Raw genomic sequence first — 8,567 nt, 5'->3', positions numbered from 1 at the left:
AACATGGAGAGAACTAGAAATTATCATACGAATTGAAGTAAGCCAGAAAGAGAAAGACAAATATCACATGATATTACTTATATGTGGAATCTTAAAAAATGGTACAAATGAACTCATTTACAAAACAGAAACAGACTCATAAACATAGAAAATAAACTTAATTACCAAAGGGGAAAGTGGAAGGGAAGAATAAATTAGGAGCTTGAGATTAACAGATACATACCACTGTGAATAAAATAAACAAGGACCTACTGTATAGCATGGAGAACTATATTCAATATCTTGTAATAACCTATAATGGAAAAGAATCTGAAAAGGAATATATATACTTGTATGTATAATTAAGTCACATTGCTATACAATGGAAAGTAATACAACATTGTATGTCAATGGTACATCAATAAAAAATAAAAATAAAAAAAAAACAACCTTAGTCAGGTAGAACAATCACAGCTTATTATATCTCACGATTTGAACTTTAACTGGTGGTTCTGCTCCACACAATGTCCCACCTGTATCACTCGTGTGGGTGCATCCAGTTGCCGGCTGGAATGGTTTGGAAGTTCCCAGAGGCCTCTCTCAAGGGTCTGGGTCTTGGTGCTGGCTGTTGGCTGGGGAGCTTAGTTCTTTTTCATGTGGTCTCTTTTATTGCATATATTCCATCCTCCAGGGTCCCTCCACATGTCTTCTCTCCAAGGGGATAGCTTAGACTTCATTACAGCATGGTAGCTGATTCTGAGCAAATGAAGGTAGAGGCTCCCAGACCTTTTAAGGGCTAGTCTCAGAGCTGGCTCACTGTCACTTCTGCCCCCCTGTAGTGGTTAAAGCAAATCCACCAGCCAGCCTAGATTCAAGGAGAAGGGAAACAGACTCCATTTCTAAGTGGAAGAAGCAGCATGTGCACAGAGAGAAAGGAAAACCTACTGGCAGTCATCTTTAGAGAAAATCCAGGCAGTGGATATGCTCAAGATTCCCTTGCAGAAGACATTTGCACTGTAGAGGCAATGAGAGAAGAGTTCTCTGCAGCAGCCTGACAAATAGGCCTCATCTAGAGTGCCAGTTCTCATTGCTCGTGGCTGTCTAGAGTACACACTGAAGAAGATTCTGAAGCAGCATCTGGATCCAGCAGAAAACAGTTCCTCAATTGAGTCATCCATTTATTCATTCCTCCTTTGATGGGAACGAAGCAGTACAAATACACAGAAGGCTACATCCTTTCTCAAGGAGTTTACACTCTAGTGGAGGAGAAAGACAATAAACAAACAAAATTTGTTAGATGGAAACTAGTGCTAAGAAAGAAAAGGAAGAGGGATAGGTCTATCAGTCATGTCTTTTTATCTTCTGTATTTCTGATGTTTTGATAACTTCAGGCCTTGCTGGCCTTGGAGAGACGGCTCCCCCCACCTCACCCTCACCCCCAGCCAATTCTGAGAGATGATAAAGGACTGGCCTGGGAGTGCTCCTTTCACATGCAAACTAACCAATTCAGAGCCCACACACAGACCCTCACCTCCACCTCTGGGGCTCTAGCACTCAGAGCCTATATTTTACCTGCCTTAATCACCCAGGCCAAGTACTAGACAAGTCAGAGCAGCCCCTATGGCCCACTGAAATTAATCAAACTAACCACTCCTAAACCTGCTTACCATGCCCCTCCTATTCCTTCCAAGGAAACCGCAGTAAAATCTCTTGTTCACATTTTCCCCTTGCTCCCTCTGCCTGCTCTCCCCTTTGCTTCCCCATGTGTTTCTGTGTTCATCAGCACACCCCTTCCTCTTAGGAACAGTGCACAACAAGCTATCTTTTCAATGGCAAGTGTTATCTGATCTCTTGGCTTCACCATCTCAGAATAATAATAAAAATAAAACTACATTGTAAAGCAATAAGGGGCCTTTCTAATAAGGTAATATATGAGCAGAGGCATGAGTGAAAGGAGGAAGTCAGCAATGGGAAGCCAAGCTTGGGAAGAATATTCCAGAGGAACAGTGAATGCAAAGGCCCTAGGAAGCTAATTCTTGGCACATTTGGGGAACACTGGTGGCTGCAAGAGTCAGCAAGGGAGAGAGTACTAGGAATGAGATCCATGAGGCAGCAGGGATCAGGGAATATGTCTCTATCAGGGGTAGGTAAAGAGTGTCCAAGCTACACTCTATGTGGGCACCGTCCAATAGAAATGCAATGAGAAACCACAAATATAGGCTGCATATGTGATTGCAATTTTCCAGTAGCCACTTTTTAAAAAGTAGAAAGGAACAGATGTAAATAATTTTAATAATTTAAATAAAATAGTATTTAATCCGACATATCAAAAATGTTATTTCAACACGCAATCAATATAAAAATGATGGGAAAATTTTACCTTCCATACTGAGTCTTCAAATCCAGTGTGCATTTTATACTTACTGCACATCTTCGTTCAGACCCACCATATCGCAGGTATTCCATAGCTGCAAGTAGCTGGTGGCTGTCATACTGGACGGTGAAGCTCTGTATTATCTAGACCGGTCTTTCCCAAGCTGGTCTATTTCAGAAAACTGTTCTTAATATGGTAATTAACACAGTGGGAGAACAGACTATTTGTTCTGTAATAGCTGTAGACAATATTTGTGCCCTCACCCCACCAAAAATTCATAGGTTGAAACCTAATTCCTTAAAGTGATGGTATTCGGAGGTGTAGGACCTTGGAGTGATTAGGTCATGAGGGTGAAGCCCTCGTGAATGGAATCAGTGCCTTTATAAAAGAAGCAAGCCTTCTATCAGGAGAGGACACCGCAAAAAGACAGGTGGCAATGAATGTAGGAAGAGGACCCTCAGCAGATACTGCATAGGCCAGCACCGTGACCTTGGACTTCCCAGCCTGCAGAATGGTGAGAAATAAATTTCTGTTGTTTATAAGCCACCCAGTCTATGGTATGCTGTTAGGGCAGCTTGAACTAAGACAGTGCTCAAATAAGTAAAGGCAGAGAAACACTAGTTCAACAAATTTTACAATGTTTTCAGCTGCAAGAAATAGAAAACCTGCAATTATGTTGATTTACACTACGAATCTCCTCAAGAGGCATAAACTAAGAAAGCAGGTAGTAAATTTTTAAGAGCTGTGTCTTGGGGAGTCCCAGTAGCTTCCACTGAGAGACTCCTGAGGGATTTTACCCTCCCTGGTTATGAGTAAGCTCTGGATCCTCCATTTCTCACTCATCAGTTCTACTATAGCTGATGTTCATTTGTTTCCTTGATTACCATTTATTGTAATATCCCCATTGATAAAAGGTTGCAAAGTTGAAAAAAAAAATCCCTGGGTTCTTTAAACACTTTCACATGCACCTTAGAGAATATAATCATTCTTCATCAATTTAGGGAAGGCTGTCTTGGATGCTGCAAGTGTGCTATAGGAAACAGCTTTGCAAGGATATTGGGTGCGGGGGGGACCTCACAAGACAGCACTCTCTTCAGTGTGGGCTGTCTCAGCACTGCGGTGGGCACAGGAGGGGCTGCAAGCCTCTTCCTGGTTGACCCTCCCCTGAAGGCTTTACTCTCACAGCTCATGGATGCTCTGATCCAAGGCTGTTCATTCATATTTGACCAACAATTCATGTTCCTATCACACAGGGGTGCTCTGCTGTTTGAAGCAGACCTCAGACTCCAGGGACAATAACAATAATTTCTGCTTGCATTTGCAAGTAGAGCCCAGAGGTAGCTGTCCCCTGATGGCAATATCTTTTCTCACCCATTCCAAGCACTGAAGGGAGTTCCCTTGTAGTACAGCAGGGTAAGATTCATACTTTGTCACTGCAGTGGGTTGCTGCTGTGGCATGGGTTCTATTCCTGGCCCTGGAAATTCCATATTCTGTGGGCACAGCCAAAAAAAAAAAAAAATTCCAACTACTAAGTTGGCTCAGTACTCGGCTTTGTCCCTGAAAGAAAACTTACTCCATAAGACACAGGTGAGAAATGGGTATCTTACTAAAGGCTTTTTTGAGGAGACAGAGATTAAGACACAATAATTCACTTCAAAGAAATCCCTGTGAAATGTGTCTCTTTTCTAAGAATCTCCACCAGGACACCCTGCCACCATGTTATCTCCCTCCCTCTCTGTTTCTGAGTTTCTCTGTGCCTCATTCTGTCTGTCTTGGTCTCAAACTCTTATCTCAATTTCTGTCCCTCTATCTCCCTCTGTCTCTGTTCGTCCCTCCATCTCTGTCTCTTTTTTTTTTTTTTTCAGCAGCATCCACAGCATATGGAAATTCCCAGGCCAGGGATCAAATCAAATCTGAGCTGCAGCTATGACCTACACCACAGCTATAGCAACAACAGAATCATTAACCCACTGCACTGGACCAGGGAGCTAACCTGCATCACAGCAAATCAATGCCAGATTCTTAACCTGCTGCACCACAGTGGGAACTCCTCTGCCTCTTTCTCTATTTAGCTCTATGTTTCTCCAGCCCCTGATCTCCCCTACAGACAGACTTTAGCCTCCTTCCCATCTCATGGTTTCTAAAATGCCCATTTTTCTTAGGAAGAGCCATTTAGCTCTACCCAAGATTCTCCACCCTTGACACTCTGTCACCAAGTATGGCTTTGTTTTCATGTAGGAGAAGAGATCATGATTTTTCTTCTTTTTACCTATCTTAAGTACCCCCTTCCCAATCAAGACACACAAACCCATGAGTTAATTATATCACCTAATTCACCACACATTAGGCAGACCCAAGACTGGAGCCCAACTCAACACTACTAGCTGTGACCTGGGTGATCCACTTAACCCATTTGAACTATACTTTTCATGTGTCTAACATATGGTTTATAACACCTATGCCAAGGAGTTCTTCCAGGATTCTATGCGAAGGTGCTTCCTAAACCTCAAAACCAAGTAACAAATGTAAAAGTTTTCAATTAATACAGTTGTTGCATCCAGGTGGGCACTGGAGCCAGATGTTTCTAACTCACACAAACAAGCAAGCTGTCCAGTGGAGTGAAAACAAGTGAGAAGGAGTATGAGGTGGAGGAACCACGAACCTGGGGAAAATGCTAAGGAAGGAAGCATCTGAACATGGATGCTTCACTCATCACAGCGGTCTCTGCATAACTTTTATTGCTTCCTGTTATCAAGCAGAGTTTCAACAGAAAACAGGGGGTACATTCTCAGTAAGTTGAGGACAATTTAAAAGGACTATTTTCAAAATGAATCGTGTAAAGAAACTACATGAGAAGGAATAGGACCCCAAAACCAGTAGCTGTGAGGGCTGGTACCGCTCCCAGTCCTGAAGGGACACAGGAGTAAAGTCTGGGCGCAGAAGGACCATGTAGAGAAAGTTACTAGGCATTAGGTGTAATCTCAGTTGAGGGATAAAGCCAACCCATGGAAACATCTCAGGGAGAGAGCAGGGGGAATAAATACCCTAAACTCACTGTCTTCTCTTTGCCGTTCCTGCCAGGGCTCCTCATTGGCCAAACCCAGGTGAAAATCAGAGGGGGAGGAAGACCTTGATATGGTTCACGTGGAACCACTTCCCAAGGCAAAGGAGAGGGTGAAAGAGTTCTTCCTTCTGAAAGATGTCTCTGGAAGGAAACACAAAAGACATCTAGCACCGTCACTCCCATATTTAGATAGATCTTGGACACATAGATAAAGGCACTTGCTGTTTCAGTGACTTTATGAGCTCTGAGGAGTTTGAAAATCCGATGGCCCCTTGCCATCCCAGAGGAAAAGCCTATCTGAGAATGATACCAAGCATAGGTAGGCAAGGCTGAGCATTGGAGATGAAAAGAACTGTGATGATGCAGTCTGAACCCCTGAAGCCAGCTATACCTGAAGCCAGCCAAACCAGCAGGCAGCCAGAATGAAAGCCAGATTCATCAGTATTGTGAGCTGATGGATTTCACTTTTTATAAACTAGTTCACATTGCCATCTATCCCTGGAAGCTGAAAGATTTGCAACTAACACTTCTTATTTTAAATGACAAAATGGAGATCCCAAGAAAACAATTAACTTGGGGGGAAAAAAGTTCACATATACACTAAATGGCAGAGCTAATTCCCATTTAGCTCCAAAGCCTGTGTGCTCTCCACTATACCCTAAAATGCCATGGACTCTCTTGTTCTCCTGATTCCCATCGTGGACAGTGATTTTCACACATGCTGTTTTCCACCTGGGCCACAAATGCTTTTAGATGATTCTGATCCCACTGGAGATATGTTTCCATGGAACTCTTCCACCCTCTTTTTTATGTACCTACATTGTCCTAATCCCTAAAATCTAGTTTTTCACATTCTAAACAACTCAAAGCAGTAAGAGCTGCAATTGTATAGCAAAGGAAGAAAATAAATCTTGCTGATTCTGGATATACCTATGAGACAAATTTCTACAATAGCCCTCGGAGTTAGTGACAAGATCTATTCTCACTGATGGCAGAGTGCCATATTTTGACAATAGTTTCAACATGAGTGGCCTGCTGGGAGGGCAGTGTTGGTGATGCTTCTTGAAAAAAAATTTTACAAAGATGTGATGAACTTTCCCACTTTCCCAAGTTGTTCAGGAAAGGGAGAAAATATCACAGGAAAAACGAGACGATTTTTGAAAATTTGAAGAATGATAGCCATTGATGAAAGCATAAATGTAGTAAAAACAAAACAAAAGTAACAATCCTTTCTCCCTTAGCAGAAATTTCAGAATATATCCATGTTCTTGGCCATGGAGTATACACTGTCTTGGTAACTGGATCCTCACATCGTAGACAAATCAGTCAGACAAGGAAATACACAAAGCACAGTGGGGTGACCTCCCCCGCAAAAAAGTTCCTCGCAACATTCATTCACACACACACACACACACACTCACACACACACATACATAGACACACGCACACGCACATCAAGAAACCTATCCAAATCCAGTGAAAACAGAGGGTTCATTGGCTTTAGAGAAAAAGAAATCTGTATACAAATCTTGGCTCTTCCACTTTATATTATGTGAACGCTGGGGACATAAATGCTCCAAGCCTTGTCTATAGTATGGAAATAATACCTAAGGCTTTGACTTGCTGCAAAGATTCAATAAGATAGCATAGTCAGTAGCCCATTAATAGCAGCAATTATTTACTCTTTCTTAGGAGACACTCATGTCAGATCTCCTTCATAGGACATTAAGCATGACATGATGTTTTGGTTTGAAACAAATCTGGGTTAGAATCCTGGCTTTATCAAATCTTAGGACAATGCATTGGTTAGATTTGCTGCATGACAAATGACTACAAAATCTCAGTGGCATGCAACCATAAGCACTGATTTTGCCTGAATGTCTGGGCATCATCCAAGAGTTGGCTGCTCCAAACTGGCCTCAAAGCAGGTGGATTTTCTGATTTCTGGTGCAATTGCTCACATACCTGCAGATTGGCTGGGAATGCTTTCCTGAGTGGCTTTGCTGCATGTGTCTCCCACTCTATTCCTGGATCAGAAAACGCAGTTTCCCAGCACATAGGTGTGTTTCCATGATACTGGTTAAAGTACCAGAGGGCAAGAAAAAACACACAAGACTTCCAAGACCTAAGTGTGGCACCAGTGCAGCATCACTTCTGCTATATTCTACTGGCCAAAGCTAGTTGCACCACCAACCCAAAATCAAGAGGCTTCAAAACCCTCCTATCGCTTAAGTGGGAAAAAATGCTGTCACATGACAAAGCTACAGGAGGGTGAAGAATTGGGGAGGATAATGTAATCTACCTCTACTACCTAAACTGTTTTGGTTCCTTAATCCGTAAAGTAGGAATAATTCTACCTGCAAAATTGGGTCTTATAGATATTAATGATGTATTTGTGTGCCCCATACATTCCTTGGCCCATAAACAGGAGTTGATAAATTGTGGCTAAGAGTGGTCGTCAATGTAGTGGTAGTGTGAGCAGAGTGGTACTTTATCCCAAATTTTTCTATGGTGTTCTGGCTTGCTTTATTCATTAAACCATTTATTAACTATTTATATAATATTGGTTATAATTAATTACATCACAATGCAGAGCCCCTCTTAGTTTGCTGACCATACAAAAGAGTGATTTTTTTTTTTTTTTTTTTTTTTTTGCTTCTCCACAGATATATGGAGTTCACTGGCCAGGGATCAGATCCAAGCCACAGATGTGACCTATGCAGCAGCTGCAGCAATGCGGAATCATTAGCCCACTGTGCTGGGCTGAGGATGGAACCTGCATTCTTGAGCTCCAGAGGTGCTGCAGATTGCTTTGTACCACAGCAGGAAGTCTAAAAAGAATGATTTCAATTAACATTTGTATAGCATTTTCATACCCAGGATCTAATCGGATCCTCACAACTACCATTTGTTGTAGGTTTTATTACCCCTGTTAAATGAAAGATGATACTAAATCTGGCTGAATATCTCAGTGATATTTACCACACAAGCAGCCAAGAGGGCATCACAAGCTCATACAGTCAAGACTCTGTATTTGGGTACCACCAGGGCTACTTCAGGATGGGACAGTCACTCTGAGTCTACTTCTCATTCATAGACTCTAAAAGGGTTGTAGGAAACATCATGGTAATGCTTTGCCACATCGGATG

The 8,567-nt window shown here is 42.2% G+C and overlaps 1 long non-coding RNA gene across 1 annotated transcript; it reads right to left on the bottom strand.

Annotated features, from left to right (window-relative positions):
* Nucleotides 213–8,043, bottom strand: LOC110260230. The gene is made up of 3 exons (XR_002343135.1): nucleotides 5,410–8,043; nucleotides 2,360–2,521; nucleotides 213–1,235 (listed from the first exon to the last, which is right to left on the bottom strand). It is a non-coding gene; the product is annotated as an uncharacterized LOC110260230 (long non-coding RNA).

This window comes from Sus scrofa, chromosome 4 (assembly GCF_000003025.6).
Source record: "Sus scrofa isolate TJ Tabasco breed Duroc chromosome 4, Sscrofa11.1, whole genome shotgun sequence".
Taxonomy (NCBI): domain Eukaryota; kingdom Metazoa; phylum Chordata; class Mammalia; order Artiodactyla; family Suidae; genus Sus; species Sus scrofa.
The sequence above is the reverse complement of the archived record's forward strand: the minus strand, read 5'-3'. Positions and strand labels throughout refer to the sequence as shown.